The sequence below is a fragment of the Pantherophis guttatus genome, chromosome 17 (assembly GCF_059756535.1).
Source record: "Pantherophis guttatus breed Tessera chromosome 17, ASM5975653v1, whole genome shotgun sequence".
NCBI classification, from domain to species: domain Eukaryota; kingdom Metazoa; phylum Chordata; class Lepidosauria; order Squamata; family Colubridae; genus Pantherophis; species Pantherophis guttatus.
Window position 1 is genome coordinate 10,581,520 of NC_142079.1, and position 20,811 is coordinate 10,602,330.

Consider the following 20,811-nt stretch of genomic DNA (forward strand, 5'->3'; position numbering starts at 1 on the left):
GCAGGGGTGGGGAAGCCGTTTTTGCCCTCCCCAGGCTCCAAGAAAGTCTCTGGAGCCTGGGTTAGGCGAAAAACAGGGCTACTGGGCCCACTGTGCCATCGTGTGCCAAAAGCGGGGGGAGGGCATGGGGGTGTGTGTCACACATGCATGTATGGGGGGCCGGGGCGCATTGAATTATGGGTGTGGGCATGCATGCACGCAAACCCCCCGTGCTCCTCTCGCTTTTGGCACACGACGGCAAAAAGGTTAGCCATCACTGCTCTATGGCAAGGGACGTTTTTTTCCGGTCGGCTCCACAATTGATAGGGCTTTTGGTTAGGATAGGTAGAGGAAAAAGGACACCGCACTAGGAGGAGACTATGGTGGGGGAACCGGACTTCCGGTCGGCTCCAGAATTGAACGGGGGCTTTCTGGTTAGGACCTTTGTGGCTCTTTGAGGGTTTAAGGTTGCTGACCCCTGTGTTAAACGAATCACAGGGCCGTTAAACCAATCTGGCTTCCCCCCGCCTCCTCCCCCCATTGGTTTTACTTCTCTGAAATGGGCTGGAAAGTTTCAAACAGCAATCGGAGGACAGCAAAGAAAGGAGAGATTCACAAAGCAGGGATTCTTTGAAAAGCTCCTTTGTCCTATCCGAGAGCTGGACGCTTGCACGAATTCCAGAGAAACGCTTCTTTAAATAACAGCTATTCGGTCCCCGAAGTTATCCTTCGGAAAATCATCTGCCAATTTATAATCTGCCCCTTCTTGACTGAGAAACGCTAGCAAGTTCTAGCAAGTTTTTGGTTGGGAGGCTTGCTGAAGTGGAGAAGCATGCTGTCCATAATTGTTTTATAGAAATGTATTTGGCTTAATTCTTCTCCAAGTGCGGGTTGGCATTGACCCCTTTCAGCGTGCCAAATGGCCGAGGTGCTTAAGTCTTTGATTCATATCCTTCTAGTCCTTACTTTGTCGAAGGAAGCAGAAAGGATTAAGTTGGCGGACAGATTTAAAGCTGAAAAAATCCATTCTGGGCAGAGCAGAGCAGAATTGTGCCAACTGGCCAGCGTGCTTCCTACTGTGGTTTTCTTCCTTGCAAAATATTCTCCATAGCCAGAGAGAGAGAGAGAGAGAGAGAGAGAGAGAGAGAGAGAGAGAGAGAGGCAGACAGAGAGAAAGAGAAAGAGACAGAGAGAAACAGGGAGAGACAGAGAAAGAGAGACAGAGAGACAGAGAGACAGAGGGAGAGGAAGAGAGAGACAGAGAGAAAGAGAGACAGAGAGAGACAGAGAGAGAGAGGGAGAGGAAGAGAGAGACAGAGGAGACAGACAGAGAGAGACAGAGAGACACACACAGAGAGAGACAGAGACAGAGAAAGAGACAGAGACAGAGAGAGAGAGAGAAAGAAAGAGAAAGAGACAGAGAAAGAGAGCCAGAGCCAGAGAGAAAGACAGAGAGAGAGAGAGAGAGAGAGAGAGAGAGAGAGAGAGAGAGAGAGAGAAGACGCCCGAGTCCAGGCAAAGAAAATTTAAAGAATGCAAGGAACCATGCTTATTTTTCTTTGCTCTACGCTGAAGAAATTACACTTTTTTACTACGAAGTTGGAACTCTGCCTGTAATTCTAGATTAGGAAAGGAGAAGTTTCGGGGGGGGGGGAAGTGTCTTGGCGGACAGAATTTCAGGAAATCCTGGTGGTGTAGCGTTGAGCGAAATTCCTTTATTTTGGCAAACCCAGGTGGGTCAAGTTCGGAGCGCTAATTTAGACGCGTTTATTGTGGCGCACGAATTCTCCAATTCAATTAGAGCTTTTGGAGAGAAATGCAGATCGCCGTTCCAGTAAAAAAGACCTTCATTTTGCATTGTAGCTTAAAGGCAAGTCAAGGGAGAGACCAGAGGTAGCCCCGAATCCATGATTTAGGATGGCTCAACATTGCATAGGAAAACGATGAAAAAATGTCTACAGGATTCATGTAAGTACAGCAATGATTCGATTTTTAGTCTTTGTTTATTTATATCCTGCCTTATTATTTTTACAAATAACTCAAGGCGGTGAACATATCCAACAAATCTTCCTCTTCCTCTTTCCCCATAACAACAACTCTGTGAAGTGGGCTGTTGAGAGAGAGAGAGAGAGAGAGAGAGAGAGAGAGAGAGAGAGAGAGAGAGAGAGAGAGAGAGAGAGAGACCCAGTGTTTCCCAGCTGATTTTCATGCCTATGGCAGGACTACAACTCCCAGTCGCCTGGTGATTGGCCCAAAGTCACCCAGTCAGCTTTCATGCCTAAATCAGAACTAGAACTCACCATCTCCTGGTGATTGGCCCAAAGTCACTCAGTTGGCTTTCATGCCTAAGTTAGAACTAGAACTCACCATTTCTTGGTGATTGGCCCAAAGTCACCCAGTCAGCTTTCATGCCTAAATCAGAACTAGAACTCACCATCTCCTGGTGATTGGCCCAAAGTCACCCAATCGGCTTCCATGCCTAAGTCAGAACTAGAACTCACCATCTTCTGGTGATTGGCCCAAAGTCACCCAGTCGGCTTTCATGCCTAAGTCAGAACTAGAACTCACCATCTCCTGGTGATTGGCCCAAAGTCACCTAGCCGGCTTTCATGCCTAAATTAGAACTAGAACTCACCATATCCTGGTGATTGGCCCAAAGTCACCCAGTTGGCTTTCATGCCTAAGTTAGAACTAGAACTCACCATTTCTTGGTGATTGGCCCAAAGTCACCCAGCCGGCTTTCATGCCTAAACCAGGACTAGAACTCACCATCTCCTGGTGATTGGCCCAAAGTCACCCAATCGGCTTTCATGCCTAAGTCAGAACTAGAACTCACCATCTCCTGGTGATTGGCCCAAAGTCACCCAGTCGGCTTTCATGCCTAAGTCAGAACTAGAACTCACCATCTCCTGGTGATTGGCCCAAAGTCACCCAGCCGGCTTTCATGCCTAAACCAGGACTAGAACTCATAGTCTCTCGCTGGTGCCTTCACCACTTAGACCAAACTGGCTCTCCGGGTTTGCTTAAGCATTGCGGTAAAAAGAGTCATAAAAGTGGGTCTGGTGACATGGTGGCTTGCCTTTCAATTGTACCGACTTAACGACGGAAATTCAATTTGGGTTGTGTGTCGAGGACTGCGCATCAGTGGTGGTATTCAGCCAGTTCTATCTGGTTTGGGCAAACCGGTAGCGGCAGCTGCAGGAGGCTCTGTCCAACCCCCCCCCGGATGTCATCACGTCCTGTTTTTGACGTTCTGCGCATGTGTGGAAGGCCCTGCGCATGCGCTCACATTTGCGAACCGGTAGTGAAGGTAAGTGAATACTCTCCCTGCTGCACATCCTTTAAAACAACAACAACACACCTTCCAAGTTGTCCAGTAGCAAAGGGAATCGATGCTTTTATATGCTCTCGGTGCGCGTATCGGCGTCTTCCTTTCTCTGTGCGCAGCGCTTGCAAATGTAATAAGGAGCCGGAGGGTTGCTACAACGAAGTAAGTGATTTCTGGGTGACCTGTGGGAATCTGCTTCTTCTGTTGATGCGCCCGTTCGCATCGAATAGTAATGAATATATTATTCATTGCCACCCACCAGGGAGAGCATTGTGGCACTCCGCGCATAGATCTGTAACAACAATATTGCCAGCGAAGAAATGGAAAGCAAGTGTGTGTGTGTGAGAGGGAGAGAGAGAGAGAGAAGGAGAGAAGGGAGGGAGACAAGGAAGCTGTTTAACAAGATTGAGAAGCCCGATAGCAGCTCCTTCAGGGACGGCAAAAAAAAAAAAAGAAAAACCTATGTGAGATACATTTCAAATAGGGAGAGAGAGAAAAAATCTCTGCTTGCCACTTTGGGGTAGTGATGCATGAAACTCTGTTGGTGGAAAGTTGGTTCTTCACAAGGGTGGACTTCAAAAATTTTAGCAAGGAGTTCTCTGCCCGGTTGCTGGGTGGGCGTGGCCTAGTCGGCCTCCTGCACCATGGCGGTGGGGGGTGTTTTTGCCCTCCCTGGGCTCCGGAGGCTTTCCTCGAGCCTCCAAGAGTGTGAAAACAGCCTCCCCAGGCTCCAGATGTCAGGTTTCGATGTCGTCTCAAATAAAATAAATTGCATTTCCAAACAGATAGTCTTTGAAGAAATCTTTCATTTTATTAAGCACGACAACCTGTCCCCGATCGTGGCGTAGCCAACTCTGACTTCCTGACCCCAAACCTTCCCTTTCCGTTCCCCAATTCTCTGCGTCTCATTGGCCTTCTTCCAAATCACTCTCCCCATATCTACTTCTTAAGTTCCCAGGAATGTCCCCCCTCCCATCTCATCTCCTAGGAGATATTATCTTCAAGGAAAATAAGTAGGTGAAATGTCAAGCGTCCTCTTGCCAGCTGCCCCCTCTTCTCCTTCTTATGTCAGCACTAGAGTAAATGCAGGTTGAAGTGCTGACACCAGAAGCCCTCCGGAGGCTGGAAACGGGCCCATTTCCAGCCTTCCTGAACTTCCGGTAGGACCATTTTTCACCCTCCCTGAGCCTCTATGCACACCCTGCACTTACCTGCATCCAAAAAATTCTCTTCTCTTCTCTTCTCTTCTCTTCTCTTCTCTTCTCTTCTCTTCTCTTCTCTTCTCTTCTCTTCTCTTCTCTTCTCTTCTCTTCTCTTCTATTCTATTCTATTCTATTCTAATTCTTAATGAATGTATCTTTTCTTTTATGTACACTGAGAGCATATGCACCAAAGACAAATTCCTTGTGTGTCCAATCACATTTGGCCAATAGAGAATTCTATTCTGTTCTACCTATTCTAAAAGCAGATGTTGATTGCACCTTCCCGCTGTGGTGCACATGCAAATAGTTCTTGAGAGCTTCCCAATGAAACATCTGGAATCTTTGCTTCAAGCTTCTCTTCCTTCAGGGGTTGGGCAGCTGCAAGCATGAATGGATGTCTTCGCAGGCATGAAACCATGTACTTGGCTCAAAGCTGCAATTTACCTGGCTTCTCCTCCTCTTCCATTTACCCTCCAGACAAAGCTGACTCTTTTTTTTGTCTTGATGATGGCCAACGAGGATATTTGGAAGATGAAGATATTGATGTTCTGCACCAATGTTTGTTGATAACAAGGGGCAAAGCTCTGGCATGGAATTGTGACAAAACTCAACATGCTGACGATATCTCAGCTGGGATGGGCCTCATGACTCAATCCTGTAAATATTTCTCAACTCTGATTTTACCGTGTGACAATCTTCCTGTTATCTGGTGATCAGCAAGTAAGCCTCCATAAACTCTTGCCAGAGAGGAAACTATTATTGTTTGTTTATTCTACATAAGTTCAAGCCAGCATAATGTAGCCAAAATTCTTCTCTGCTTATACGAAACCATTCCAGGAGTGAAATCCAGCAGGTTCTGAGAGGTTCTGGAGAACAGGTAGCGGAAATTTTGAGCAGTTCGGAGAACCGGCAAATGCCACCTCTGGCTGCCCCCAGAGTGGGGAGGGAATGGAGATTTTGCAGTATCTTTTTTCTTTTTTAATTTGATTTATATGCCGCCCTTCTCCGAAGACTCAGGGCGGCTTACAATGCAATTAAGCAATAGCCTTCATACTTTTGTATATTTTATACAAAGTCATCTTATTGCCCCCACAATCTGGGTCCTCATTTTACCTACCTTAGAAAGGATGGAAGGCTGAGTCAACCTTGAGCCTGGTGAAATTTGAACTTGCAGTAATTGCAGGTATCTGATGTTAATAACAGTGCTTTAGTCTGCTGCGTTACCAGGGCTCAGTATCCTTTTGCAGTATCCTTCCCCTGGAGTGGGGTGGGAATGGAGATTTTGCAGTATCCTTCCTCTGCCATGCCCACCAAGCGACACCACCCCCACCAAGCCACGCCCACAGAACTGGTAGTAAAAAAATTTGGATTTCACCACTGGACCATTCCATCTTCAGTTCCAAATACTTTTCTTGGATTTCCAGTGAAATTCAAATTAGTCAAATTATTCAACCTTTATTGTCAAAGCACAAGACGTGTACAATGAGATTGGCTGAGCCTCCCTTCGTGCCTTTGCCCCCCACAACATAAATATATATCAATAACTCACAGTGAAAGAAAAAAAATCCCTACCCCAATAATCATACTAACAACACACAATCCTCTATACCTATATGTGCGTAACATTGCATTATGATATATTGCACCAATATGAACATGTTGCGCTGGGCCCTGAAAATCTATCATACTACATGCTTATGATGTTACGTTGCATTCAGGAATCTGAGAGTCCACGGATAAAAGCTGACAGTAAAGAAGCACGGAGCAATTTCGCGGGTTGTAGAGATCACTCCCCGCTGGCCGCTGTGGGTAACCCTGGGAGACAGCCTTGAGAAAGATATATCTGGAATGTGCTCTTGTCTTTGGCTGCCATATTGCTTCATCGGTTTCCCATCCCCCTTGCTTATGGCAACTCGAGAGCAGGCCAGGGATGCTTTGCAAATTGACATTCCACTCTTTTCACTCTTCTTCTTCTATTATTATTATGATGATGATGGTTAGTTGCACCGATGCTGAGACTGGATTTGGCATCTTTATCCACCGAACTGGATAAATCCAGGACGTTGCAACCATTATTAAGTTGAAGTTCACCCATCTTAAAAGTTCCCAAAGTTAAGAAACCCTACTCTATGGATGGCAAAAATCTATGTGTCTTTATTTGCAAGGAAGAAAAATATAGTAATCTTTGCATTAGCTAATCTGGAGATTAAGTTTGTCTGCAGATTAGAAACAAGGAAATACAGCTGCGTGCAGCTGTATTTCTCTGTCTGTCTGTCTTTGTTTCTCTCTGTCCCTCTCTGTCTCTATCTCTTTTTCTGTCTCTGTCTCTCTTTCTCTATCTCTCTCTCTCTTTCTCTCTTTCTCTCTGTGTCTCTCTCTGTCTCTGTCTCTCTCTCTCTCTCTCTCTCTCTCTCTCTCTCTCTCTCTCTGTCTCTGTCTCTTTCTCTGTCTCCCTGTGTTTCCCTGTGTCTCTGGCTCCCTGTCTCTGTCTCTGTCTCTGTCTTTCTCTTTTTCTCTTTCTGTCTTTCTCTCTCTGTCTCTCTTTCTCTACACACAAACACACACACACACACACACACAGACAGACAGACAGACAGACAGATGGGGGGAGTGGGGGACAGATCAGGATTGCCTTTGAAAAAAATCTTGATGCAAAGTCCCATACTCCCTGGAAGCTTTTTGAAGTCAACATTTCTTAACGAGCCATAGCATAATTAACTCTGGGTGATGTTTTTTCAGCCACACTGAATTATTCCAAGCAGCCAGGTTAAACATGCCTCAAATTGAAATCCTATCCCTTCTCATTACATAGATTTAATCAATAATATTAATTGGGAAATCAGGAAGATCTCTTTATTAACCTAGCTGGATAGGTATGCTTTGGAAATACAAGGCAACAAAGTAATTAAGTTTGGTTTATAGTTGGGTGTCTAGGATTTTATGCTCTGGCGTTCCGGTCTCACACATCCCAGAATCTAGTTGCCTAAAAGCTGTTAATTCAGAAAGATGGGAAGTTGGCCGTCATTCCAGAGGAATTTTAGGAATTGAGGTGTGGTTTGGAAATGTGTTAATTCAGCCTGGTGAGGAGAATCAAAATGGAATTTTGAGATCACTGAACGTGGCAGTGAAACTATGAGGGGAATAAAAGGATTAAAGCTTTATTCCTAAGCAAAATCTACACACCATTCAAAAGAGACAATCAAAAGGCTAACAAGGAAACAGACTAAAACACTTCCTAGAATAAGCAGAGATTAACACCAGGGTTAATGCTAAACTAACAATCCAGAACAGTGGTGGGTTGTCCCTGGTTCGGACCGGTTCGCAAGAACCGGTAGTAAAACCAGCGGGAAGCCCCTCCCACCACCCCGGATGTCGTCATCGGTGATCTGCGCATGCACAGAAGCGAAGCAAGCGCGCACGCGCAATCCCATTGCAAACTGGTAGTAAAGGTAAATAGAACCCACCCCGATCCAGAAGCAAACAACACCCCAATCGAGAAACTACCAACTCAGACAAACAGACAGTAAACAATAGCCTAACCAAGGAGAACATACCCACCAACACTGATGCTAGGATCTAATCAGAGAGCAAACCCCTCTCCCTTGTAAAACTGATGAGGTTACCTAGTTGGGTAATGAAACGTCTGCAAGAAAACCACCAAGCTTAGAGAGCACCAAGGATCCTCCTCCTCCTCCTCCTCCTCCTCCTCCTCCTCCTCCTCCTCCTCCTCCTCCTCCTCCTCCTCAGCCCCTCAAACCCCACTGTCTTCTAGCACTGCTGGTGTTACTGAGTTGGGTCATGAAACATCTGCAAGAAAACAACCAAACTCAGAGACCAGCGATCCCACAGTCTTCCTCCTCCTCCTCCTCCTCCTCCTCCTCCTCCTCCTCCTCCTCCTCCTCCTCCTCCTCCTCCTCCTCCTTCTCCTCCTCCTCCTCCTCCTCCTCCTCCTCTTCTTCTTCTTCTTCTTCCTCCTCCTCCTCCTCCTGAAAACCTTCTAGCACTGATGATGTTATCTACTTGGGTAATGAAACGTCAGCAATAAAATTACCAAGTTGACAGAGCACTAAGGACCCTACAGTCCTCCTCCTCCTCCTTCCTCCTCCTCCTTCCTCCTCCTCCTCCTACTCGCAAACCCCTCTCTTGTAGCACTGCTGATGTTACCAAGCTGGGTCATGAAACATCTGCAAAAAAAAAAACCAAAAAAAAAAAAAAAACCCAACCAAACTCGGAGAGGATCAAGGACCCCCTCATTTCAACCCCTGAGCTACAAATATTCTATTTCAAGTGAACTCAGCCATCCTGGATCAGACTTGGGGGAAGAAAAGAAAGAAAAAAAAACCCACAAGTGAATAATGTCACTTCACTGCCTTCTGTGACTCTCTTTGTGCGTGCCTGTGTGTGTGTGTGTGTGTGTGTGTGTGTGTGTGTGGTGGGAAACACATTTTGCCCTGGTGTGATAAAAAAAACCCTACCGTTGACTCAACTCTTGTAGGAAGTTATTATCCCAGCGTGATGATTCATCCTTGCCTCCGGTGATGCATTAGAAAGAGAAAGCTTTTCTCTGGAAGAAACATGAGAAAGAGGACAGATTTGTAGCACATCCTGATGATCTACTCAAGGCGTTTCAGCCCTCCTCCCTCTCCTACATCCTTGGATGGTTTACTTCTGGCCTCTGATATGATAAGGACAGGCAAATACTTCAGTTCCTGCAAAGACGTGTCTCTTTTGTAGATCGCAATCAATGCCGGCTGGAGTCCTGGTGTCTTATTGCTTCTTTCTTGGTTTCGGTACTCCACTTAATTTGGTAGAAGCCGAGGCCGCAATGCAGCATCCTCAGCGAGCGAAGCTGTGGGAAGATCTGCCTGACCTACTGCCCTCATCCCGTTTTCATTCCTGTTTCCCTATCCCAAAGGTGCTTTTTCTTGGAAGGCGTTTCGCTTCTCATCCAAGAAGCTTCTGGCTAAAGAATGCCAACGACCAGCTGTCTGCAAGGAGTATCAATCCTTCCATTCCCCCACCATCCAGTCAGAGCTGAAGAAGCTTCTTGGATAAGAAGCGAAACATCTTCAAAAGAAAAACCAAGGAAGTCCAGTTGCCTCTTGAGAAAAAGTACCTTTGGGACAAACATGACTTGGAGGACTGAGAATCTCCATTTTGTTGTTGTTAGTTGCGAAGTCTGTCTGTCTGCCTGCCTGCCTGCCTGCCTGCCTGCCTGCCTGCCTGCCTGCCTGCCTGCCTGCCTGCCTGCCTGTCTATCTATCTATCTATCTATCTATCTATCTATCTATCTATCTATCTATCTATCTATCTATCTATCTATCTATCTATCTATCTATCTATCTATCATCTATCTATCGTTGTTGTTAGTTGCGAAGTCATGTCCGACTCATCGCGACCCCATGGACAATGTTCCTCCAGGCCTTCCTATCCTCTACCATCCCCCAGAATCCATTGAAGCTCACACCGATTGCTTCAGTGACTCCATCCAGCCACCTCCTTCTCTGCCGTCCCCTTCTTCTTTTGCCCTCCATCGTTCCCAGCAGGAGGCTCTTCTCCAGGGAGTCCTTCCTTCTCATTAGGTGGCCAAAGGATTTGAGTTTCCTCTTCAGGATCTGGCCTTCTAAAGAGCAGTCAGGGTGGATCTCCTCTAGGACTGACCGGTTGGATGGCCTTGCAGTCCAAGGGACTTGCAGGACTCTCAGGGACAAGCTCAAACTGCCCAAGGAGCTGCTGATCCAGTTCTACAGAGGAATGATTGAGTCTGTCATCTGCACCTCTATCACTGTCTGGTTTGGTTCTGCAACCCAACAAGGCAGACATGGATTTCAGAGGATAGTTAGAACTGCAGAAAAAACCATGGCTACCAACCTGCCTTCCATTGAGGATCTCTATACTGCACAAGTCAAAAAGGGGGCTATGAAAATATCTACAGACCCCTCGCATCCTGGACATAAACTGTTTCAACTTCTACCCTCAAAACGACACTATAGAGCACTGTGCACCAGAACAACTAGACAGAATGGCAGGTTTTTCCCCAAACGCCATCACTCTGCTTAACAACTAATTCCCACAACACTGTCAAATAATTCACTAAGACCGTATTACTATTATCCTTCTCTTCCTTACTAGTATCTATCTCTTCCCACTTATGACTATAACCATGTTGCTTTTTTATGTATATTGTTTTTATTTGTTTCCTAGTAGGATTTGATAGCTTATTAGTAACCTTGACTAAGTGTTGTATCTTTTTACTCTTGATGAATGTATTTTATTCTCCTTATGTGCACTGAGAGCATATGCACCAAAGACAAATTCCTTGGGTGTCCAATCACACTTGGCCAATAAAAGAATTCTATTCTATTCTATTCTATTCTATTCTATTCTATTCTATTCTATTCTATTCTATTCTATTCTATTCTATTCTATTCTATTCTATTCTATTCTCAATTCCTATCCCTATCCCTATCCCTATCCCTATCCCTATTCCATTCCATTCCATTCCATTCCATTCCATTCCATTCCATTCCATTCCATCCCATCCCATCCCATCCCATCCCATCCCATCCCATCCTATTCTCTGCTATAGGCACCTGCCTGCCTAGCTGAAGTCAAACCTCGACATGTCCTTATTGTTAATTTGGAATGTTTTACACAGTGATGGATGGCTGTCTGCCTTACCTGTGACATCCGGAATGAAATGCATATGATCCAATAACCTATACCTCGAATGGCTTGGCTGTTAAGAAACATTTCCATATGATTCCAGAGCAGCAATCAATTCAGACTCATTGACTTGTTTGTGTGTGTGTATCTGAGTGTGTGTGGTTTTTACTAGCATAACTCCCAGACAGGTTTGGGGAAACTGAGATAGGTTGCAATCTGCCACGGTAACTCGGAAAAGATTAAAGGCAGACTAAAAATACATCCATCAGCTTTTCATGGATGCTTTCCAGGCGAATTGAAAAGAGAGCTGTCACTACAATGCAAAACCAATTCAGATGAAAGATACACAGGCACCGAAACACACACAGACACATGTTGCGAGAGTCCTTGGTGCTCTCTCCGCTTGGCACTAAAGGACCCTACAGTTGAACTGAAACAATGGCGGAGACTCTAGAGAGAGGGCAGAGAAGAGCCACCAAGAGGATTAGGGGATTGGAGGGCAAAACGTACAAAGAACGGTGGCAGGAACTGGGTATGTCTAGTCTAGTTAAAAGGACTAGGGGTGACATGATAGCAGCCTTCCAACATCTCAGGAGCTACCGCAAAGAAGAGGGACTCAAGCTATTCTCCAAAGCACCTGAAGGCAGGACAAGAAGCAATGGGTGGAAACTCATCAAGGAGAGAAGCAACCTAGAACCAACCTTGGTGCTCTCTGAGCTTGGTTATTTTCTTGCAGACATTTCTTGACCCAAATTAGGTAACATCATCAGTGCTAGAAGAGAGTGGAGTTTGGGAGGAGGAGGAGGAGGAGGACGACGACGACTATTGTGGGGTCCTTGGTGGTCTCTGAGCTTGGTTGTTTTCTTGCAGACATTTCATAACCCAAATTAGGTAACATCATCAGTGCTAGAAGAGAGTGGAGTTTGGGAGGAGGAGGAGGAGGAGGAGGAGGAGGAGGAGGAGGAGGAGGAGGAGGAGGATTACTGTGGGGTCCTTGGTGGTCTCTGAGCTTGCTTGTTTTCTTGCAGACATTTCAGGACCCAACTAGGTAACATCATCAGTGCTAGTAAGGAGTGTTGTGTGTTGTCAGTTTATATTCTGGTGTCTTACCTGTCTGTGTGAGTGGGTGGGGGTCTTAGAGATTCTTTGGCTGGGGTGTTTACTGATGGCTCTTGGCCGTTTCCTGATTGGGGTATTGCTTATTTCAGGGGTCCTCAAACTTTTTAAACAGGGGGCCAATTCACGGTCCCTCAGACTGTTAGGGGGGCGGCCTGGCTGTGGGGGGGGCGTGTCTAGATGGTCATGTGACTGGGTAGGCGTGACTAGGTCATGTGACTAGGTGGGCATGGCCAATTTAGCAGTCCATTAAATAATGCACACAAATTAAACTGTAATTTGTTTTGCTCCTGGGGGTCTTTTATTTGCTTTTGTTTGCATGTTGAGCTTTTGGTTGACTTTCCACACAGCCCTTTTATCACCTCCCCCGCCTCCAGAAGCATTCTGCAGGCCAAAAATGTTGGCCCTACCTTCCAGTTCCAGCCCGTGGGGTTCGCAAAGGTAAGTCTTGCGCTCGGCCGAAGGGTGGGGGCCCGTGGGTGGACGGGGCAATGTGGATGGGGCAACCTTGTGGTCCTGCGCGGGCCAGATTAATGGTTTCGGTGGGCCATATGCAGCCCGCGGACCGTAGTTTGAGGACCCCTGGCTTACTTGATTGTTGGTCTTGGAGTTAATTTTTGCTGATCTGGGTGCTGACTATTAATGGAGAGGTGCTGAAATCTTTTTCTTCTCTTGTGGGCTGGATGATTGTCTCTTATGCATAGTCTATAGCTGTTGTTTATATCTATGTGTCCATTGATGGCTGATTTGTCAAGAGTGCCAGGCTTCTAGAAATTCCCTGGCATTTTTGGACTTGGCCTGGTCTAGGATGGTCACATTTTCCCCACTGAAACTATGGTTAAAACCTGTCTATATGTTGTGAAATTTGAAAAGTCCGCTCAGTCCTTGTTACTCAGAATAACTGCTATCCAGATGGTCTGGTTAATTCTTATTCCTGCTGCATCTTGAAAAGCGCAATAGTTCACTCCCACCACTTGATTTGAGGGATCAAGATACCGAAACCTTGCTAGAATAAAAATGGCCACAGAGCGTAGATAAATTATAGGATCTCCTGCTGGAGCAGGGGGTTGGACTAGAAGACTGGAAAAGATAATAAAAAACCAGATCTGCCAACAGCTAGAAGGAATAACTAGCAGTCGGTTTGTTCAAAACAGATCATGCCAAACCAATCTTATCTCATTCTTTAACATAGTGACTAAATTAGTAGACCAGTGAAATACTGTGGACATAATATATTTAGACTTCAGCAAGGCATTCGACAAAGTAGACCACAACCTACTTCTTTGTAAGCTAGAAAAAAGTGGGATAGATAGCTTCACCACCAGATGGATTCGCAACTGGCTGACAAACCATACTCAACGAGTAGTTCTTAATGAGTCTAAGTCTACATGGAGAGAAGTAAGCAGTGGGGTGTCACAAGGTTCCGTCTTAGGCCCAGGATTCTTCAACATCTTCATAACGAATTAGATGAGGGAATAGAAGGGGAACTCACCAAATTTGCAGATGATACTAAGCTGGCAGCAATAGCTAACATCCTAGAAGATAGGCTCAAGATCCAGATGGATCTTGACAGACTTGAACCCTGGGCCCTATCTAACAAAATGAAATTCAATGTAGAGAAAACTCAAGTCTTACACTTAGGTAAGAAAAACCAAAAGCACAAATATAAACTGAGGGAAACCAGGCTTAATAGCAGTAACTGTGAGAGGGATCTTGGAGTCTTAGTGGACAACCAGCTAAATATGAGACAACAGTGTGCAGCGGCAGCCAAAAAAGCCAAAACAATCCTAAATTGCATTAACAGAGGGATTCAATCAAGATCAAGTGAGGTACTAATACCACTCTATAAAGCCTTAGTAAGGCCACACCTAGAATACTGCATCCAGTTTTGGTCACCACATTATAAAAAAGATGTTGAGACTCTAGAAAAGTGCAGAGGAGAGCAACCAGGATGATGAGGGGACTGGAGACTAAAACATATGAAGAACAGTTGTAGGAACTGGGCATGGCTTGTCTAGTGAAGAGAAGGACCAGGGAAGACAGGATATCAGTCTTCCAATATTTGAGGGGCTGCCACAGAGCGGAGGGGGTCAAGCTGTTTTCCAAGGCACCTGAAAGCCAGACAAGGAATAATGGATGGAAACTGACCAAAGAGATATTCAACCTAGAAATGAGGAGGAACTTTCTGACAGTGAGAACAATCAACTGATGGAACAGAAGTTGCCTTCGGAAGTTGTGGGAGCTTCATCACTTGAGACTTTCAAGAAGAGACTGGACTGCCATCTGTCAGAAATGGTGTAGGGTCTCCTGCTTGAGCGGGAGGGGGGGAGTTGGACTAGATGACCTATAAGGTCCCTTCCAACTCTGTTAATCTATGATCTATGACCTCCAAGGACCCTCCCAACTCTGTTATTCCCTGTCATAGAATGTGGGGATGACATTAGGGAGAGAGAGATGCTACTCCAGGGCGGTATTCACTTAACCTTCGCTACCGGTTCGCAAATGTGAGAGCACGTGCGTAGGCTCAGAGTCTTCCACACATGCTCAGAGCATCAAAAACGGGATGTGATGACATCCGAGCAGGTGGGCGGAGCCTCCCACAGCCGCTGCTACCGTTTTGCCCAAACAAGATTTAACCGGCTGAATACCACCATTGATGCTACTTAAGGAAGAATGAGATAAGAGCGTGGGGAGCCCACAGCTGCCTAACAGGCAGAGAAAGAAACTCAGGAAGGACCCTCCTTAACTTTTCAGGCTGTAAAAAGTGACGTGGGAGATTTGTACTTTCAGACTTGCAAGAGTAGCCTTACAATAAGGTAAATTAAGCCTATCTGGTCGTGTTTTCTGTCTGATTTACCCGGATTAGACTGAAGCTTTCTCTGCAGAATCTGCAGATTCTGTGACTTCGGTTTAAGTGGGAGAGCATTTAAAGCAATTAGCACAATTGTCAAAATGGCTTGCTTCCTATAGTCTGTGCTGATTTCCCCCCCCCACTCCTCCCCCCAATTTAGGCAGAATTCCATTTGTATCCAGTTTGCTGACAGACCTTCGCAATCATTTAGGAAATGACATTTTATGGATCGTCTCTTTAGTGGTTCCACCCGTTTTCCAGTGTGTCATCTGCTATGGAGCCGGCCCAGTAGTGGGTTTCAAAACTTTTTATTACTGGTTCTGTGGGTGTGGCTTGGTGGGCGTAACTTGGTGGGCGTGGCAGGGGAAGGATACTGTAAAATCTCCATTCCCACCCCACACCAGGAGAAGGTTACTGCAAAATCCCCATTTCCTCCCGATGAGCTGGGACTTGGGAGGCAGAGAATAGATGGGGGTGGGGCCAGTCAGAATTCTTACTACTGGTTCTCCGGACGACTCAAAAATTCCGCTACCGGTTCTCTAGATCTGGTTAGAATCTACTGAATACCACCTCTTGGCCGGCCGTGGGAAAGATTTTGAAAATCCATTCCTTTGTTGTCGATTTTTGTGATACACAGGACTATTCTGAAGAATATGTTTGCCTTTTGCGGCTCTTGCGATATTTTCACTAGCTCCATTTATTTTCCTCCTCCTGGAGGAAGTGCTCAAATGTATAATAAGCTTTCTCTCTCTCTCCCCCCATGGCCCTCCTCATCTTGGAAAACCAAGATAATAACCTCTTCCTGCTGATTAAACTGACAGGGGTGTCAGTTATGAAAGACCTGGTTCATCAGATAACAGCCAGACAGATGTTTCGAGGATTTCCTGTATAAATAATTCAATAGATGGATTAGTATAAATCCATAATAAGTACAGAGCTGGGTGAGCTGTAGATATGGGGAAGGAATGAAGGAAGGAAGGAAGGAGAAAGATGGGAGGAGGGAGGGAGGAAGGAGAAAGATGGGAGGGAGGAGGAGAGGGAAGGAAGGAGGAAGAGATGTGAGGGAGGGAGGGAGGGAGGAAGGAAGGAAAGAAGGAAGGAAAGAAGGAAGAAGGAAGAGATGGGAGGGAGTGAGGGTGGGAGGAAGGAAGGAAAGAAGGAGGGAAGGAAAGAAAGAAGGAAGGAAGGAAGGAAGGAAAGAGGAAGAGATGGGAGGGAGGGAGGGAGGAAGGAAGGAAAGGAAGGAAGGAAGGAGAAAGAGATGGGAGGGAGGGAGGGAGGAGAAAGATGGGAGGGAGAAGGAAGGAAGGAGAAAGATGGGAGGGAGGAGGGAGGAAAAGGAAGGAAGGAAGGGGTAAGAGATGGGAGGGAGGGAGGGAGGGAGGAGAAGGAAGGAAGGAAGGAGGAAGAGATGGGAGGAAGGGAGGGAGGGAGGGAGGAAGGAAGGAAGCAAGGAAGGAAGGAGGAGAAAAACATCTCATTTTTGCAATTAGATTTGTTCAGTTCAACTATCTTCCAAGGATGATTTTTTTTAAAAAAAACTGCACACAGATTTTATTATATTGTGCTTGGTGCTTCACAGGCTTGTGAAAGGATTTTTCAAGTCCACCCCTCCAGGCGAAATCAAAATTATTTGCTCGATCATTGCCATTTCTCCTGGTTCAAAGTTACACCAGCAACTAAAATGACTGGGAGTAACTGTGTTTGGTTTCCTTCTCTCCCTTCCTCCCAGGCACCTAGTCCTCCATAAAACTTTGCACGTGTGAAGGGAACACGAAGCAGACGGAGTGATGTCTCCTTCCATTCCATCCCTTTTGTAACATTAGTGCTGGGATCTTCTAAGGCCGATTTGAAGTTATTTTTAACTCGCTTGCCCTCCAAATGTGCTTCTTGGCACTTTTGGGATAGCCGTCTGCTTTTCAATTTCGATGATGGGTGTAGCGGGGAAGTTGCAAAACAACAACAGTTGCAGCAGCACGAAAAGTATATTTCAAAAGGAAAAAAAAAAAAAAACAACCACCACAACTAAATGCCTTTGTTTAATTTTTAATTTGTTCTGGATGGCATAGAAGTGTATTTATTTAATCTTCTCTCCGGGAAAGGAAAGGCTTGTTCTCCTGATGGAGAGAAGAGGAGAGAAGAGATGGGAGGAAGGGGTGATGGAAGGGTTTTTAATTAAGTTTTAAAAGAAGAGTGTCACCGAGGGAGCAATTACTAAATTTTATTCTTTCTCAAGTGGCATGTATTGTCAAGGAAATATAGCACACCCATTTTCAAAGTCGGTCTCTTGGGGAACCCAAAGAATTTAAATGGAGAAAGGAAAAAAAAAAAAACCCACGAGAAGATCCACATCTGTTTCCATGGAACTCCCTTACGGATCCAGGGTGTAAAATGATCTTGTAATGATTTGCTCTTCCTTTTCAATAGCAGTGATGCCCAACATCAGCTATTTGATTGACAGGCTAGAAAACACTCTTCAAAAACAACAACAACAACTGATGGACGTAAGGCTGGAGAAACTGCACTGGCAGAGTCAGAATGAGACTTGAATTTGATTAATTTGAACTCTCTTGGGCCAAGTTACCTGAAGGACCAAATCCTGTACTTTGCTCCCGTAATTCCTTACCATCTAGAGAAGCTCTGTGTCAGGTGTGAATATTCAGGAGTAGCAACACAGATGGGACTGCTGTGGGTTTCACAAGGGTTTGGGAGAACCTTGGTGGAGCCTTGGTGGTGCAGCGGACTAAACTGCTGTTAAAGTAGCACTTAGCGGCCAGCTACCTGCAATTACTGCGAGTTCAAATCTCACCAGGCTCAAGGTTGACTCAGCCTTCCATCCTTCCGAGGTAGGTAAAATGAGGACCCGGTTTGTGGGGGTAATAAGCTGACTTTGTATAAAAAAGAACACTGCTTATGGGGGAGGGCAAAAGCCCTACTAAGCAGGTATATACAAAAGTAGGAAGGCTATTGCTTAACGCATTGTAAGCCGCCCTGAGTCTCCGGAGAAGGGCGGCATATAAATTGAACTAATAAATAAATAAATAAACAAACAAACAAACAAACAAACAAACAAACAAACAAACAAACAAACAAATAAATAAATAAATAAATAAATAAATATACCTCTAGCTAAGATTCTGTGCAGTTTGGAGAATCCCCAAATCCCACTACTGGCTGGCCCCGCCCCGCCCACCCCGCCCCTCCCAGGAGTCCCCACACGGCCTGTTTTGGATGCAGGTAAGTGCAGGGTGCGCGCGGAGGCTTGGGGAGGATGAAAAATGGGCCTACTGGAAGTTCGGGAAGGAAGGGAGCCTGGGGAGACCATTTTCGCTCAACCGGAGACTCGAGGAAAGACTCTGGAACCCAGGGAGGGGAAAAATGCCCCCCCCCACCCGCTGTGGTGCAGGAGGCCGACTAGGCCACGCCCACCATGGCCACGCCCACCCAGCATCTGGGCAGAGAACCCCTTGCTAAAATTTTTGAAGCCCACTCCTGACTAGCAATAGCGATAGCACTTAGACTTCTATACTGCTTCACAGTGCTTTCTAGCCCCCTCTAAGCGGTTTACAGAGTCAACCTATTGCCCCCCAACAATCTGGGTCTCCTCATTTTACCCACCTCGGGAGGATGGAAGGCTGAGTCAACTTTGAGACTTGCGAGATTTGAACCGCCGAACTGCAGCTAGCAATCAGATAGACTACAGATTAAGTTCCAACAAATTGTTGTATGTAAGACCATACCTGGAATAGTGCAACCAATTTTGGTCACCACACTATAAAAAAAAAGAAAGATGTTGAGACTTTGGAAAAAGTGCAGAGAAGAGCAACTAAGATGATCAAAGGCCTGGAGACTAAAACATATGAAGAATGGCTGCAGGTTTTGGGTTTGGCTAGTCTAGAGAAAAGAAGCATTAGGGGTGACATGATAGCAGTATTCCACTGTTTGAGGGGCTGCCACAAAGAAGAGTGGGGGGTCAATTTATTGTCCAAAGCACCAGAGGGCTGGACAAGAAACAATGGATGGAAACTAACCAAGGAGAAAAGCAACCTGGAATTAAGGAGAAACTTCCTAACAGTGAGGACAATTAACCAGCTCATTCTCAGTGTAGTCCAAACTAATTCAAAACAAATACTTATTAACACAATTCTTCAGCCTTATCCCCAACCTTGGTCTAATTAGGCAACCTGCCAAAGGCTTTTCTTGGCAAAAGTTCAGAAGCAGAAGACGCCGACAAGAAATAAATGCAGCAAGACAAGAAACAAATCTATCAACGTTGTTTTCCGACAAAGAGCCCAAGAGCCGTTGCTGGTCTTTTAAGCCTTATGGGAGGGGCCAATCATCTCTTGGCCCTACTCCCGAGTCATCCTTTTTGTTTTAGCTGCTCCTGCCTTCTGGCAGCTCTTCTCATACATACACTAGGAACAGGCTCCTCCTGTTCCTCTGCCTCTCTATTGTCAGCTCTGGAGGCTCCGGAGTCTGCACATCACTCCCTGATGGCCCTGGTCCCCTCTCTGCCTCTGATGCAGAGCCCTCATCCGGGCCTTCTCCAGCCTCCAGGACTGGCCCATGTTCTTCCTCAGCCTCATCGCTGTCCGACTCCTCTGCCAACTCCGCAGGCTGCTGGCGGACCACAACAGGAGGCAACATTTCATTGACGTGCGTTTCATTGACGTGACTTTTCTCAGGACATGCAAGAACCCAGACGTTCCTTGGCTAGCAGTGATTATTTATTTTTGCCTGATAGTTTTAATTTAACGTGAGTGGTAAACTTGAGGTGGCGAGTCTGGCAGCTGATCCATAACTCATTTTCATTCTCTTTGCGGTGATGTCACAAGCAGCCTCCCCGTGGTATAAGCTTGATCATTAAACCGGCATGTAACATCTGGTTATTGTTCGTTTAGTTTATTAGCAATCGGTGGAGAGGGAAAGGCCAGCCCATTAATGGCAAAAGCCCAGAGGTATATATATTTGGTCATGTCTCACCCTTAAACGGCTCCCATTTATGTTCAAATATGAGCATATGACACCCATAGATAATTAGGTTGCAAATGGCTTGGTGAAGTAATTGCATGGTTTCTCTTCCCTACCCAAAGCTTGAAAGTAATTTCAGGTTTTTATAATTACAGAGCAAGTGGACTGTAATAATTTCCAAATGTTCAAGTCTTTCTTTCTTTTTTTTAAAGAAGCAGCCAACAGCAGCAGCCAACACCACCGCACACATCCACTCTGCCTCTTGCACTAGAAGGACTTGTGGTGATTAGTTATGATGGGCTTCGGTACATGACATTACGTTATCGGTATTTGAATTGAGAAACAGTGGTGGGTTGCCCCCAGTTCGGACCGGTTTGCAAGAACCGGTAGTAAAACCCGCGGGAGGCTCCGCCCACCGACCCGGACGTCATCAGGAAGTTTCTGCACCTGCGCAGAAGCTTCTGCGCCAGAAGTGGGTTTCAGCAGATTCTGACTAGTTCTTGAGAACTGGTAGCGGAAATTTTGAGTAGTTCGGAGAACCGGTAGTAAAAATTCTGACTGGCCTCACCCCCATCTATTCTCTGCCTCACAATTCCCAGCTGATCAGGAGGAAATGGGGATTTTGCAGTAACCTTCCCCTGCCACGCCCACCAAGCCATGCCATGCCATGCCACGCCCACCAAGCCATGCCATGCCAT

The 20,811-nt window shown here is 45.9% G+C and overlaps 1 protein-coding gene across 1 annotated transcript in view; it reads left to right on the forward strand.

Moving 5' to 3' along the window:
* Positions 1–1,842: 1,842 nt before the first annotated feature.
* GALNT9 (polypeptide N-acetylgalactosaminyltransferase 9) overlaps positions 1,843–20,811 on the forward strand; it is a 351,950-nt gene continuing 332,981 nt past the window's right edge. The window contains exon 1 of the mRNA XM_087880276.1: positions 1,843–1,947. The gene's annotated coding sequence lies outside the window, so the exon portion shown is untranslated. The remainder of the gene's footprint in view (positions 1,948–20,811) is intronic.